The sequence below is a fragment of the Thalia democratica genome, chromosome 3 (assembly GCF_965202585.1).
Source record: "Thalia democratica chromosome 3, ktThaDemo2.hap1.1, whole genome shotgun sequence".
Lineage (NCBI taxonomy): Eukaryota > Metazoa > Chordata > Thaliacea > Salpida > Salpidae > Thalia > Thalia democratica.
In genome coordinates this window covers 27,801,397-27,818,806 of record NC_139167.1, presented here as the reverse complement: position 1 = coordinate 27,818,806, position 17,410 = coordinate 27,801,397, and the positions used below count along the sequence as shown (strand labels likewise).

At 21.8% G+C, this 17,410-nt stretch overlaps 3 non-coding genes across 3 annotated transcripts; all 3 read left to right on the top strand.

Moving 5' to 3' along the window:
• Nucleotides 1-2,761: 2,761 nt before the first annotated feature.
• Nucleotides 2,762-2,834, top strand: Trnar-ccu (transfer RNA arginine (anticodon CCU)). The gene has a single exon. It is a non-coding gene; the product is annotated as a tRNA-Arg (tRNA).
• A 2,344-nt stretch (nucleotides 2,835-5,178) lies between these two features.
• Nucleotides 5,179-5,251, top strand: Trnar-ccu (transfer RNA arginine (anticodon CCU)). Its single transcript has one exon. It is a non-coding gene; the product is annotated as a tRNA-Arg (tRNA).
• An 8,830-nt stretch (nucleotides 5,252-14,081) lies between these two features.
• On the top strand, nucleotides 14,082-14,154 carry Trnar-ccu (transfer RNA arginine (anticodon CCU)). Its single transcript has one exon. It is a non-coding gene; the product is annotated as a tRNA-Arg (tRNA).
• The last annotated feature ends 3,256 nt before the right edge of the window (nucleotides 14,155-17,410 follow it).

Here is a 17,410-nt window from a genome sequence, read left to right as displayed (position 1 = left end):
GTGCCAAGTTGTTTTTGAGGTAAATTTTTTATACACAACGTAAATATTTTTCAAATTTATTTGATTAATTTAACTTATTAACCAATTAATCTCATGATATTAATAATTCATGTATTACTAAACAAACAGAATTAGATGTTTCATAGAATAACAAACTAAAAAAATGATTAACTTAAGTATCTATAACCAATAATGATGTTTTTAAAGAGTAATAATATGCACAAATGCAATAGTTGTAATAGCTATAATAGTTATATAAGTAAAACTAATAGCTTTGTTTTAATTAGTTGTAGTACTTAACATTAGTTTAAACTAATATAATAATATGTTTATTCAACTTTAATCAAAAAATTACCTATTTATTCAATTTGCAGATTTGTGCGATTGAGATATAAAAATTCTACTAGTATTATTCACTTAGTGCTGAATTAGTAGTGAATACAATACATTTATTACAATATACATATAATTAAAGTTTAAACAAACAATCTTTAGTTTTGTCCGGGCAGAAAATCTAAAAAAAAAAAAATAATATACATATATAAAAAATATTGTGATTTTAAAATAGTTATTATAATTACATACTCATACTTAAACAAAAATGTTACAGAAATTAAAGTATTTTAGATTAATAAAAAAAGTATATCAGAAATTACACTGACTGAAACTTCTTAATTAATTTCTAGTCGAAAAGTATTAATCTTAAAAGAATTCACTACATACCAACACTAAATACAGTACTGTTTTTATAATGTGTCAGCAAAAATTTAAAAACAAAGTTATGAACTAAACAGTTTATGACGTAAGAAAATACTAATTTCTAAAAATATACTAACAAAAATTTAATTTCTCAAACCTAAAAGTTTTATAAGTATAAAAATAAGACCTTGAGACTATCCAGGATTGCTTTTGCAAAATATATTATTAAACTAAAAGTAAAAATGTATGAAAAATAAAGAAACTTTTTGACAGCTTGGAAGATTTCTGATAAAAACTAAAATGTTAAAAAGGCATAACTAATTTTTAATGACATAAACTACAATTTTTTTTTTATTAGGCACACAACAGATTTACGGCGAATTGTTTTTGCTGCTAGAAAAAAAAATAGTATATATTTTAGTTATTTACTGTAGAAATTTTGTTATGCTAATAAATATTTAAATATAACTACTTAAAACTGTAAAGTTATGAAAAACTTTCAAGAACTGTTTGTAAGTTTTTATTTAATTACCCAGTTCACTAATTTAAAAACTTTCTTTTATTATGTCTAATTAAAGTATAAATAGCTTAAGTTTTGAATATTAAAGATAATAGAAATTAACAGTTTACTTTTAACTCGTTAATTATCATAAGAAAATTTGCTTATAAAACATATTATTAGAACAAACACGTGATTTTATTTTACAGCAATCATATGATAAATTAACATAAATTCAATATTCTAAAAGAGTATTTTCAATGATATCTCAAAAAAAAACAGTAACATGCATTATTAAAAAAACGAAAAAATGCTAAAGAATTTTCGATGCAAGAAACTGGATACGCAAAAAGACCTCTCGGTCATCAAATTGCTTCAATTAATTTACAAAACCTATTTGGTAATAATAAGTGTTTGCATACAAAATTTTTCAAGTATATTCAACTGAATTTTGTAACTGTAAGATTTTATATTTAAATATTATTGTTGCAGTGGTGTTTTATATCAGAACTGAGTTTAGTTTTTAAAAATATAAATTATAAAAGTCTTGTAGATTAGTATTTTAAAAGTACTTTAGATTTAAAATGTTATTTTAAAACGTTTATTTGTTCATTTAGAAAATTTAAACTATTGAAACCACAAATTTATTGCTTAGTTGGAATGCTTCATTAAAATATAAAATTTTCAAAATAAAAAAAACTAAAGTTGTAACTTTAAAATAGTTTTTATTTTAAGAAAATATCATAGATTTTCTTATTGTGTTGTTTTAAAGTTAAGTTACAACAAAAAAAGTTAGTTATTAAACTATAAAACAAGATTTAAATGTTATTTAAGTTTGTTTTGTAGTATTTAATAACAATTGTTAAAAGATTTACTATTTTACTACTTTATCATACTTTTATTTATATAAACGTTTATCGTTATAAAAATAAAAACTAGGTAGAAAGATGTGAAACATAATATCTAACTTAATTCTGGTTCTTATTATCTAATTTTCGTAAAACCAGTTAAATTTAAAATTTAAACTAAATATATTTTAAAGGAGTTGAAGTAGAAATCAATGACATATAAATTTGAAATAGAACTCTACAGACAACAATTTGACAAAAATGTCAAAGATATAATTAGATATAGCTTGAAAACCAAATTTAAAAGAATGTCAAAACGTATGTGGTAGTAAAACAAAAAAGATGCAAAGAAGAATATATAAAATTGTTTTTTAACAATTTTTTTTAAAGTTTTGTAAAAAATCAAACCTTATTGAAATTTAAAATACAAGATTAATCACGTGACGGTAATTAACAAAAAGTGGTTATTATCAGGAGAAATAATTGAGCAATTTTAATACGACGCTACTGTATACACGTTTGAACAAACTACTTTGTACAAAAAAAAATATTCAATCTATTGAAAAAAAAAACTTATAGAGCACCTTGAACTTTTTTTGTTTTAGATGTTTTTATTATAAAATAGTGTCTTTTAAAATAAATTGTTATTCACCAGTCGTTTTTTGGTTTTCGCTATATTTGTTTTAAAATCACAATAAAATCATCTCTCTCGTCCGACCGCGTGGCCCAATGGAGAAGGCGTCTGACTCCTAATCAGAAGATTCCGGGTTCGAGTCCCGGCGTGGTCTTACTTTTTATTATTTTAACTTTCTAAAAATTTTCAAAATGTAGCTTTTATTGTAGTTGATAAAAATTTAGTTTCAAATACTTTAAAAATGACAAGAAATAGCTTATGACAGGTATAAATTATCATGTCAAATATACCAACTTTTATCTTATTTTTAACTTTAAAGCAATCGTTTTAACATTTTTAACAGACCATATTTATCAGAACTTATCGGAATTTCGATAGCTATTTGGTAGCTGTACTTTAATTAAAATATTTTAAACTATAAAATTTAATAATATTTGTTATTTGTTAATTAACAAACACTTATTTGCAAGTATACTGTACTAATACTAAATTTTTATCTGTTTTTCTTCGACTTAAAAAATATTAACGTCAAATGTTATTCTAAAACTGTTGAAATTTTGATCTTTTGAAAGAGCACTCTTTAAACAATTATAAAGTGTATTAAACGAAAAAACCAAAAAAAAACTATTAAAATTAACTTAAATATAAAATAAAACATATAGATTACTGCTAGTTTCGTTAATCTAATACAGATTTATAACCAAAAATTAAACTATAGTTTTATAAATTTTTCACTACTAGCTGAATTTTAACGTAAAGTTTTTCGTATTGACTAAATTTTAAAAAATCTGTTTATTTTTTTTATCGCTTAAGTTTGTGTATAATTTGTTAAACTTGAAAGAAACATTAGGCTATTTTTACAGCTGTACAAAGCTTAACAAGTTTGAAATGTAAAGTTCTCTGTTTTGAATTGGTCTGAAAAGAGTGTTAGCGTTTGCTTATAAAACAAATTTGTTCAGACTAGTTGTTGTAGATTAATTTTAAGAGAATAGTTTTGTTTAAATATGATTTAGCGTATAAATGGTATTTAATTCTTATAATTTATTTAAAATTTTTATTTTATTTATTTACTATAAGATATAAAAACTACTACATGCATTTTAAGGTGTACACAATATTTTAATATAAATAAAAAACGTTCTATATATACTTCTGTAAGCATTGCTTAAATTTAGACTTTTATTGTACTTTGTGATTAAATAATGTAAACAAAAGTTTATGTAAAGTAATAAATACTTATTGCATACTAATGTGCAACTAGTTTTTGTTTTTTAAAAATAATTCTAAATTTTCAACTACCTGTAGACTTATTTGTAAAAAAAACTTAAACAAAATTTTATAAATCATTCTGTCAACTAAAAAAATTCAAATACGTTTTTTTTAACATAATTTTAGATTTTAATATTTTCAATACTTTATCAAGTAAAGAATAAGTAAAATATATGAAACGCATCAAATACTGTAGTAAATAAATATATGTTTACTTATATGAAAACTTAAAAGAAAACAATTATACTTTAGTAAAATTTATTAATTAACTTAGAAATGAGTATTAAATTTATGTTGTTTGATATGTGTGAAAAAAACACTTATTTTAAAATCAACATAACAGTTAATTATGTTTGTCATATACTTATACGAGAGATGTTTTTGAGGTAACTTTTTTTTATAGATCTCATAGAGATATTTCAAAATTCTTTGATTATCTCAATTTATTTAGCAATTAATCTCAAGATAGTTATTAAATGTGTTACTGAACAAACGTTACATAATATTTTATAGCTTAATAATTTATTAAAAAAATTTAAATTAACGATCTAAAACCGAAAATAATAATTACATAGTGGAATAATAGACACGTTTGCAAAAGTTATAACAATTATAATAATCATCTAAGTAATACAAATTACTTTGTTTTTATTAGTTTTAGTACTTAATATATCTTATAACTAGCATAATACTAATGTTCTTTCAAAGTTAATAAAAAAATTACCTATTTTTTCTTTTGTTGACTGATGCAATTGAGATATACAATTTGTATTAATATTATTCATTTGGTGTTGTATAAAACAACGATTAAATTACTTATACAAAAAATATTTTTTGAGTTTTGTCTTGGCAGAAAACTTATCTCTATTTCAAATTTTTTTTGTATATTATTAGATACAAAAACATGCTACCTTTAAACCATTTATTATATTTTAATATACATATTCATACTTCTACAAAACTATTACTAAACTTAAACAAATTTAAGATAAATTCAAAAAGTTTGTATATTACAATATACTCGGTTGAACAAACTAGTATAAATAAAAAACATGTTACCTAATTTGTTTTATTTTTATTTTTCAAAAATGTTTTGTAGATCACATTTAATAATTTTTTGTTTTTGATTTTTTTTTTAAATAACTCTCTTAAAATAACTTTTTATTCACCAGTCTTTTTGGTTTTCGCTATATTTGTTATAAAACCTAAACAAACTCAAATCTCCCACGGACTGCGTGGCCCAATGGATAAGGCGTCTGACTCCTAATCAGAAGATTCCGGGTACGAGTCTCGGCGTGGTCTTTATTTTTATAAAATTTTATTCCTACAGATTTTTTAAATGCAGCTTTTTCGTAGTCAATATAAAATTTTATTTGAATACTTTAAACATGACCAGAAATACCTTAATACACGTATACATATAATGCCAGTTATGTTATTTTTTATATTCTTTAAAATTTAAAGCAGTCGTTTTGATATATTTGGTAGATAATATTTATCAGAACGTTTTGGAACTTTGACATCTATTTGATGGTTCGTGTATAGTTAAATTGCTTAAAATAATACAATGTAAGACTGTTCGTTGTATGTTAATTAACAAATACTTAATTTCAAGTATACTTAAAACTAAGTTTTTATTGGATTTTTTTTGACTAAAAAAATATTAGCGCCAAATATTATTTGAAAATTGTTAATAGAGTTGTAAAAGTTAGTAGTCTTTTAAAAACGCAATATTTAAACACAAACAAGGTGTTAAAATAAAAACTACTTATACTAAAATTAACGTCATAAAAAATAGATTAATGATGATTGCATTATCTAGTTTAAAACTTATTTATGACTAAAAATTTACTACCATTTCATAAACATTTAACTACTATTGGAGTTTTAACTTACATTTTTTCATATTGACTAATTCAATAAAATCAAACAGTTTATTTTTTTTCGCTTAAGCCTGTGTATATATAGCTAGACGAAAAATACACAGTGGGCTTTGTTTACAGCTATACAAAGCGTTTACATGACAATTAAAATTCGGACAATCAAATTCTTAAAAAATCGTTTATACAGTCTTAACACAGTAATATCAAACAGTAATAATAATTATTATGGTAACATAGCAATACAAATTAAGAAAAAAATTAAAAAAGGGTTGTCGATCTATTTGATAAAACGATGTTAACAAATTATTAACTGAAAAAAAAAAAAAACTTAAAAAAATATCCTTTAATTAATAAAAAAATACTACACTTTCAAATGATTTCTAGCTATATCTTTAAAAATGTTTAGAATTTTTTGAAAATAAAAAAATGGTCTGTAGGTACAAACCAGACTTACAGACCATAGTTCAAATAAATTTAATTTTTTTATTTAGGACCCTTTATATATTTTTTAAAGAATTTGAATTTTCCGAGTTTGAATTGTCGTGCACCCATACAAAGCTTAAGCAAATTAAAATTGTAAAACTCTCTGTTTTTGACCGGTCTTAACAGAGTGTTATAGTTGCTTTAAAAATAATTTTCTTCAAACTGGTTTAAAAAGATTACTTTTAACAGAGAAAGTTTGTTTTATTAAATTTTTTATGATTTTTTTTGTAGTCTTTAACAACTTTTTAACAATTGTTACATAATTGTTACTATATTGGATTTTACTTTACAAAATTTAATTTGTAAGCAAGCTCAAAACAACAAACAACCTTAATTTATTATTGAAAATTAGATAAATAAATTGTGAGTAAAATACACATTAAGTCTTATATGTTTTTTTTTACAGAAATTGAAATAATTTATATTAAAAAAAATAGCTCTTTTAAAATTAATTATATAAAAGATATATTAAAATACTTACAGTTAATTTATAGTTATTTGCTTGACTTTTTACTTTGTATTTAAAAAAACTAGTACAAGTATTTTTTTAAATCAAAGCATATAAGGTTTACCGGAAAGAAGCATTAAACATAATTTAGCGTCTAAAAGGTATTTAATAAAAATACTTTTATTTAATGATTTTATCTAAGTCGTTTACTACAAGAAATAAAAAACTACAACATGCAACAAAAGGAGTATACAATATTTTGATACGAAAAAAATAACATTCTATATACATTTCTTTAAGCGTTGCACAAATTGATTAAGTAGACTTTCAATGTAATATTAGAATGTAAACAAAAGTTTATGTAAAGTAATAAATACTTGTTGCATACTAATTTTCAACCAGATTTTGTTTTAAAAATAAAACTAATATTTCAACTATCTATGGACTTTGTTATTATTTAATTTTTTTATAAACAAATTTATAAACTACTTAGTAAACCAAGCAAATTTAAAACAGGTATTTGGTTTTTTGTAAAAAAATATAGGTTTGAATATTTTCAAAATTTATTAAGTACTAAAAAAGTAAAAAAAAAATAATGGAAAATAGCTATACTGTTATAAAACTGAATTAAATGCTAATTTTTTCAGGTTTTAAAGTCTATAGAAAAAAACTTATTTTTAGTAAATTAAAAAAATAATTACTTAGACATCCCCTCTGTATTTATAACTAACTTTTTATCTTTTGGGCGTTTAAAAAAAAAAGGAATACTAACAAAGTTTTGCCTTATAATTAAAATTAAAGTATGTTATAGAGTATAAGTAAATATAGATTGAATAAACCATAATCTTATAATAAAAATGAGCAATAACTTTTTTCTTACTTGTACCTTAGTGGTTATTAATACATTTAATTTTAGTAACCATATTTAGTTATATTTTAAGTTTTGTGTGCAATATTTTCGATAATAGTTTTTATAAATATATAGAAACAATTTGTTCGTATTTCAAATAAAACAAATATAGAATTTCTTATTTTAAAATGTATTTAATTTGAAAAGTTTCCATTAATAATGGAATATTTTTAAATTGATCGAAACAGATGTAGCTTTCAACTATCATGACTTTCTCAAGTTCCAATTTTTAGTTAAACGCTAAAAAAATGCTTAACTAAAACTTTATTTTTAGATCAGCTTAAGAAAAAAGTCTACAAAGATTTTACATTTACAAAATACTTTTAAAACTACTTTTGAAACACTTTGAATTAAAAACAACGGCAATAGGCAGTTAACAACGTTTTGAAAAAATACTTTCAAATAATCAAGACTAACAACTGCTAATAAGTTTTATATTTACTATATATGAATATAGTCGTATATAACCCATTTAAATCAAACTAATCAAAATACTATAATGTCAATCTAGAGTACATTAACACTAATGATAATTATTTTAGTTTATTAATTTGAATAAAATTTATATGTTTAGGAATTAGCAGTCATTTGTAGATTTTATAAAATATGTATTTAAGTTTGTGTTTTTAACTCAAGTTAAAAAACGAAAATATCAATGTTTCTATACAATGGAAAAATTATATTTTGTAATTATGCTTTTTATGATTAACGTGTTAAACTGTTTTTGAGGTAATTTGTTTCACAAATCACGTATGTTTGTCTCAATGTGGTCAGTTACATTGATCAATCAATCACGTGGTAATAGTTAATCTAATATTGTCCTTTGCGGCTTTAAATGTTTGAAAATACATGTGATCGTTCAAGTAATAAAAAACCTCATAGATTTAATACATGTTTACACAGCGTAATACTAAGTACAAAAGTTGCACTTTAATTTTTGAAGTGTCTTTATTAAACAAATAAACTTAAATAGTGAAAATAAGTTGTTTTAAAAAGTTAAGTTATGGAAAAGTAAACAAAAACACAATAGAATGTGAATACTAAATTTTACTTAAATTTTAATATGTGTCCTTTAGAGAAACTATTTAAAAAGTACATTTTATGAAGTAGCATATAACAAAATTCAACGCCATAAAACGCTTTATTAAACCAAAACCCTGTACCATACAAATCATGTACAAAAAGATTAGTATGAAAATTATTTCAATCAAATAAAAAAGAAAAAATAAGGTATTGAAAATATATAAGCGATTTTCAGAAAAAGTATTAAATATTTTTAATAATTCCTAAATATAACTGTATGAATTATTTTTTCAATATTTAACTTCGACAAATAAAGTTTATTTAATTATCTAGCTTATTGTTTGAACAATTACTAATATTATAAATAAATACCTTAACAAAAATCTATTATGAGTTAACACTGAACTTATACTGTTCTTGTGGTCTATCAAAAATTTGTTAATATAAATGACACATTCACAAATACTAATCTAATTTCACAATTATGAGAAAAAAAAATTTTGTGTCGGAACAAGTTTTTTATTAATAGTTTAAACAATATGAAACCGTTTGATATTTTACAATTTATAGCTTTTTAAGGAAAGTGTATTACTTTTAAAAAAAGAATTTTATTTAAATTTAAGTATAATTTTTTTTGATATAAAGATAACACAAAATATTCTTTTTCAATTAACACAGCAGTTTGTAATTGTAAGTTATTTTTTCTCCACAGAAAATAAATTAAAAGAAGACCTAAAAATCTAATAATAAAAAAAGTTTTGTTTATTTTAGTACTATTTATATAACAGTTCTTAAATTAAGTTTGTTTTTAAAATAAAAACTTTTGTTTAAGTATTATTAGATTTTACTGCTGATTTACAAACTCAACTATTTTTATCTAAAACAAGGTAGTAATATGCGAAAATAGCTTTAGTGGTAAATAATAAAAATACTAAACTATATGTTTAATTTATGTATATTTATAACCGTAATAGAATAAAAAATCAAAGTACACTATCAGAAAATAAATATTTAACTGTACTCTTTAGCAATTAAAAAACTATATACATCTAAAATCAATTTTTTTAATGCATTCTTTGACTAAATTAAATACATTATTTGAAATTTTACTAACAAAATTTTACAAATCGTGTTTGCATGAGAAATTTCAAAACAATTTATACCTAAGTATTTTCCTCTAATGAATTTTAGTATCTTAATTTGCTACAACTTTAATAAAAAAATATTAACAGACTTTTAGTAGTTATTAAACATAAAATATTTCATATCTAATACTTAATTGAAAATAGTTATGTTTTTTCAATATATGTAAATATAGTATAAAATATTTATATTGACGTCGAAAAATCAAAACCTTTTATCAAAAAATACTGTTTGAAAAAGGTGGTTTTTTCTTTAAAGTTTTAAATTGTATTAAATACAGCGGACACAAGAAGCTTAAAATTCAAAATACTAGATAGAACATGTTTCTGCAAAAAGTTAAGAACTTAAACAAGTTTGAACAGAATAACGTTACGTTTAAGTTTTGCCTTTTACTCAATGTTACACAGTGTAACACATTTATTTATACTAACATGTATTCTATATGTACAAAGTTAGTAAAATGATTGTTTAAATTGTAAACTAAAAAAGACTTTTAATGATTAAGTAATACATCATGAACCTCCGATTTGTGTTAGTATGACTTTAGTAACAAGTAACATTTAAAAACTAGTTGTCAGATATTTCAAGTATATTATTTGTACGGTATAAAAAAATTAAACTCTAAAAAAAGTGATTACTTTAAAAGTTTTTCAATTATACACTTATTTATTAATTTTTATAAATTTTAACATAGTATTTTTAATTAAATATTTTTTTAATCTTATATGTGTAAAGAATTTTGTAGTAAACATGACTTGAAGAATAAGTTTAAAACTTAATATCCTTAAACACAAAAAAAAATAATATGACATTTAAATTCATTTTAAATTTTTATTTTATTAAATTTGTTCTTATAATACTGCAGTAATAAATAAAAATACAAAGGAGGCAACATTTCAACAATGTTTTTTACAAGTATGATTAGAAGTTAAATGTGTAACAAAGATATTATTAAATATGTGACAGTTTTCAAATGCGGTATTTATTAGGAGAAATAATTGAGCGCTAATATTGTGACGTCACAATACACTCGGTTGAACAAACAAGTCAGAAAAAAAATCTATTTTCTACAAAATTTTTATTTTTTAACTAAAAAGATATCACACCTAACAGTGTTTTATTTTACATTATAAAAACTAGCTTTAAGCTTTAAGTTAAAATAGACAACTACGGTTTCTAAACTAGATAATTTAATAAAAACTAATAAACTTTACGTTTTAGTTTTAAAACATTCAATACTTTATACTTATAGCCACATAAGTTTTAAGCGCTTAGCTTTTTTACAAAGACGACTTATAAATGAGCATTTTCAAACTTTTTGTGAAAATAAAAATAATTGCTAACAATATTTTCTATGGTAAATCTATGATAAGCTATGTGCATCACAATCTCTATTTTTAGGAACATATGATTAACGTTGAAACATTTCTTTCTAATTAAAAGTAGCAAGCTATCTGAGAAACGGTATGATTCATAACATGACTGTACAAAAATTCACATGTTTCAATTGATTTGTATTTGTCATCAAACAGGCAAAACTTTAAACAATAAAAAGCAAACGTCTTATATTTCAACAGGTTTTTTTCTTAAGTAAACTTTTTTAGTTATACATCAAGTAATTATAACTATATTTTCATCTGTACTAATAAAATCTTTATGGTAATAAAATAATTATCTTTAAATGAAATTAAACTGCCAGCTTCTATTTTTTAAGCAGATTAACTCAATTATTTTATTTTGAAGAAAAACTTTTATCGTTGATAATTTGAAAAAAAAAAATTAACTGTTAAAGTATAAAAATTTTCTTTTTAGTTATGTTTAAAATCTAATTTTTTTAATGTAATAGACTACCAAAGATTGATGATGCAAAAAAATATAACTAAACTAAAGGTATAAACAGTAAAAAAAAAAGAACTTTTTGTAACTTATAAGGTTTCTAATAAAAACTTTAATGTTAAAAAGGCATTATTAATCTAAAGAAAAATATATTACAATACTCTTTAAATAGCCACACAACAGATTAACGACATTTTTTTTGCTTTTAGAAAAACTTATTATTTTCTATGTAAAATAGTATTAGAAAAATAATTAAAGTATAGATCCAAAAAAAAAACTCTATTATACTTTATGTACTTTAGTTATACACTTCAGAAATTTTGTTATACTAACAGATATATAAATATAACTACTTAAAGCTGTAAAATTATGAAATACTTTCATAAAATTTTTGTAACTCTCTTCACGAATTTATGTAATTACTCTCTTCACAAATTTATAGTTTTTTATATATCTAATTATAAGTATTATAGCTTTAGTTATGAATATTAAAAATAATTAAAGTAATTAGTTTTCCTGTAACTTGTTATTTATCATAAGAAAATTTGGTTTCAATATATACCATTAAAACAAACACACGATTTTATTTTTCAGTAATATCATGATAAAATAACATAAGGGTAAAAGTCTAAAATATACTTTAATGATAACTCAAAAAAAAAAGTACTAGGCATTAATTAGCCTACAAAACTTATCTGATAATAATGTGTGTTTGCATACAAAATTTTTCAAATAAAATTAACAGATATTTTAAAATGTCAAACTTATATAAAATGTTGGTTTTTGTTTAAATATTATTTTTGCAGTGGTGTTTTATACCAGAAATTAGTTTATTTTCTAAACGTATAAATTATAAAAGTTATAGAGTTAATTTTGTACTTGAAAAATACTTCAGATTTTAAAATATTATTTAAAAAGTAATATAGCTTATTTAAAAAAATTATAATAATGAAAATGAAATTGAAAAATCAAAATCTCAGAATATGGTGTGTATCAAGCCCATAAGAACAAAATAGAACACTAAAAAAATTTAACTACCATAACGTTTTGTTAGTTGTTTTTTATATGCACTAGCAGAACGATATTTTCATTTCCTGGTTTGGTTTACTTGATTTAAATATACAACTATCAAATTAAAAAAAAAGTTGTTAGTCTGAAATAGTTTAGACTTTAAGAAAATATTATGAATTTATTTATTGTGTTTTATTAAATTAACAAAATGTAGTAAGGCATTAAATAAGAAAAAAATATATAGATTTTATAAGTTTAATTTGTAACCTGTTAAAACAGTTGCAGTTTTCTACTTCATCATTATTTCATTAAAAAAACTGTTTATTGTTAAAATAATAATAACTAAGCAGAAAGATACGAAACATAAAATATAATTTCAGCCTTATTATTTAATTTTCGTAATATCAGCTTTCAAGTAAAAATTTAAATTGAAAATATATCAAAGGAGTTGAAGTAGAAGTAAATGATAAATAAATTTTAAATAGAATTATAAAGACAACAATTGGATAAAAATGTCTAAAATATAATTAGGTGTAACTTGATATCCAAATTTGAAAAAAAAGTTAAAAAAGTTTGTGGTCATAAAACATTAAAGATGCAAAAAAAAATATAGGTTTGTTTTTTTTTTAAATTGTTAAAAGTATTATAGAAAATTAAATTTTACTTAAAATTTAAAAAATAATAAAAACTACGTGACCGTCATTAATTTAAAATGGTTATTATCATGAGAAATATTTCAGCAATAATAATGAGATGTCACAATAAACTCGTTTAAACTATCTAGTTAGTACAAATAAATAAACAATCTATCAAGTATTTTTATTTAAAAAAAAAAACATTATAGAGCACCTTTTTTTTTGATTTTGATAAATAAAAAATAGTTTATCTTAAAATAAGTCGTTATTCACCAATCGTTTTTTTAGTTTTTGCTAAATTTTTTATAAAATTATATAAATTCAATTATCTCAATGTACCGCCAAATGGAGAAGGCGTCTCCTAATCAGAAGATTCCGGGTTCGAGTACCGGCGTGGTCTCATTTTTTAATTTTTTAAAAGTAATAAAAAAGTCAAATATATTTTGAAATTTAACAAAAAAGATTAATTACGTGACACTCATTAACTAAATGTGGATATTATCAGGGGAAATATTTGTGCAACTTTAGTGTGACGTCACCGTATAATCGTTTGAACAAACTAGTTTGTAAAAAAAAAGCAAGTTATCTTATTTATCTATTTGTTAAAAATATAGTATTTATTAGATCACCTTTACATTTTTTCGTTTTATATTATTATTTGTTAAGAAATGATCTCTTTTAAAATATATAAATATTCAACAGTTTTTTTTTGCTTTTTGCTAACTCTTATATTAGCACAACAAATTCATTTCTCTCAGCCGACCGCGTGGCCCAATGGATAAGGCGTCTGACTCCTAATCAGAAGATTCCGGGTTCGAGTCCCGGCGTGGTCTTACTTTTTAAAAACTTTACCTTCTTCTAAGTTTTTTTAAAAGCAGCTTTTAATGTAGCCAATATAAAATTTTGTTTTGAGTACTCAAAACATGTCCAGAAATACCTTAATACACATATACATATCATGTCAGTTATATTATTTTTTATGTTCTTTAAACTTTAAAGCAATCATATGGTTTTTTCCGTTTGAAATATTTATCAGAATAATTTGGAACTTTGACAGCTATTTAGTAGTAGTTCTTTAATTAAAATGTTTAAAATAATACAATGTAAGATTAAATGTTGTATGTTTATTACACACACTTTATTGTAAGTATACTGTACTAAAACTAAATTTTCATGAGCTTTTTTTACGAAAAAAATTATAGCGTCAAATATTGTTTGAAAACTGTTAATAGAGTTGAACATGTTCGTAGTCTTTTCAAAGCGCAATCTTTATAAAAAATTAAATGTTAAAATGAAAACTACTAATATTTAATTAAACATCATAAAAAGAGACTAATAATGATTGCATTAATTTAAAACTTATTTATGACAAAAAATAAACTATCATTACACAAAGTTTCGACTACTAATTGAGTTTTAACTTACAATTATTTTCATCCTCACAAAAATGAAAAAAAGCTGAAAAGTAACTAAAACACAAGTTTTGTTTATTAAAGAGCTATTTATAAAATAGTTCTTAAATTAAGTACAGGCTTAAATTAAAAACTTTTGTTTAAGTTTTATTAGAATATTCTGTTGTTTTTTAAATTAACTTTTTTCTAAAAAAATTACTATAAGAAACAGTCTTGCTATTTTTTTTGGATTTTATTTTGAATATTAAAACGTTTTTATCAATAACGAGGTAGTAATACGCGTAAACAGTTTTAATTGTAAATAAAAAAGTACTAAAATGTATAGTTTTATTTAAGTGTATTTACAATCTTAACCAAAAATATAAAAAACATTTTCAAAAAATGAAAAACAACTAACTATACTATTCAGCATTAAAAAAAAACTATAAATACCTAAAATCAATATATTTAATGCATATTTCAACAAAAACAAATACATTATTATAAAATTTACTAACTAAATCTTACAATTTGTGTTTGCATAAAAATTTTTAAATCAATTTAACTTTAAGTATTTTTTTGAGATAAGTTATATTATCTTATGTCGCTCAAACCATGTTAGAAAACAAAATTAATAGATTTTCAGTAGTTATTAGATATATAACTATTCTTATATTATATCTAAATTGAAAAGAGTTATATTTGTTCAATATATGTAAATATTGTATAAAGTAGTTATATTGACATCGGAATATCATAACCTTTTATCATGAAACATTGTTCATAAAAAAGGTTATTTTGTTCTATTAACTTTAAAGTTAAAAATGATAATAAATACAGCGGGCACAAAGAAGCTTAAAAGTCAAAATACTTGATACAACATGTTTCTGCAAAAAGTAAAACACTAAAACAAGTTTGAACAGAATATCGCTATTTCTATAATGTTTAAGTTTTGCTATTTATACAATGTTACGAAGTTTGAAACATTTACTTACTTTACACTAACATTTATTCTATATGTACAAAGTTAGTAAAATGATTACTTTAGTTACAAAAAAAGACTATTTATGAAGTTAAGATACATCATGACTCCTCTGATTTGTGTTAGAATAAATATAAGTAACAAGTATATTTGAAAAAAGTTGTTAGATATTTCAAGTATATTATTTGTACGGTATAAAAAAAGTGATTGCTTTCTTAAACTTTTTTTTTAAACTCTAGTTTTTAAATATTTTCAAATTTAACAAAGTATATTTCATAAAATACTTTTATAACCTTTTATAAAAAAGGTATTTTGTAGTTTACATGACCTAAAGAATAAGGTCAAAGCTAAAGATTCTTAAACACAAAATAAAAACACATGACAATTTAAATTCATTTTAAATTATATCTTCTAAAACTTGGTCTAATAATACTGTAGTTATAAATAAAGTAACAAAGAGGACAACATTTCAACAATGTTTTTTACAAGCATAATTAGAAGTTAAAAGCGTAACAAATATATTGAGAAATACGTGACAGTTTTCAAATGCGGATATAATTAGGAGAAATAGTTGAGCGCTAATATTGTGACGTCACAATACACTCGGTTGAACAAACAAGTCAGTAGAATAAAATAAATCTTACAGAACTTATTTATTGAAAAGATAATACTCCAAACAATGTTTTAATTTTACAGTTTAAAACTAGCTTTAAGCTTTCAGTTGAAATAGACAACAACGGTTTCTATCTGTACAAAAAAAAAAACTAGATAATAAAAACTAATAAACTTTATGTTTTAGTTTTAAAATCCTCAATACTACTTCATACTTGTAGCAACATAAGTTTTAAGCGCGTTACATTTTAACAAAGACGACTTACAAGTGAGCATTTTAAGATTTTTATGTGAAAATAATTATAATTGCTAACAATATTTTCTATGGTAAATCTATGATAAGCTATGTGCATCACAATCTCTATTTTTAGGAACATATGATTAACGTTGAAATATTTCATTCTCATTAAAAGTAACAAAATATCTGAGAAACGGTATGATTCATAACATGACTGTACAAAAATCCACATGTTAACATTAATGTTTGTCATCAATTTTAGTCTAATTTTAGTATTTGTCATCGAACAGGCAAAACTTTAAAACAATAAAAAGCAAACGTCTTATATTTCAACAGGTTTTTTTCTTAAGTATCATTTTTTTAGTTATACATCAAGTAATTATAACTACATTTTATTCTGTGTTATTTAATTTTTTATGGTAATAAAATAATTATCTTCAAATGAAATTAAACTGCCAGATTGTATATACTTAAGCAGATTAACTCAATTATTTTATTTTAAAGAAAAACTGATAACGTTGATAGTTTGTAAAAAAAAAAATATTTAACTGTTAAAGAACAAAAATTTAAAAATATTTTTTTTAAGAATTGTCAAAATCTAATATTTACTAAGCTCTAATGTTTTAATGTAGTTTTTAAAAACTAGCAACTTATTTTACAACAAATTATCAACAGGTTTTTTCTTAAGTATACATTTTTAGTATATAAGTGCAAGTTTTATTATAAACTTGACATTAACAACCTTTTTTTGTTTAAAAAAATTCAAACCATTATAAGACATCCTAAATTTAGGATTTTATGTTACGTATTCTCATTAATTATAAAGAACCACTCTATTTTTGTTAGTTTTCATTCACATTATGTTC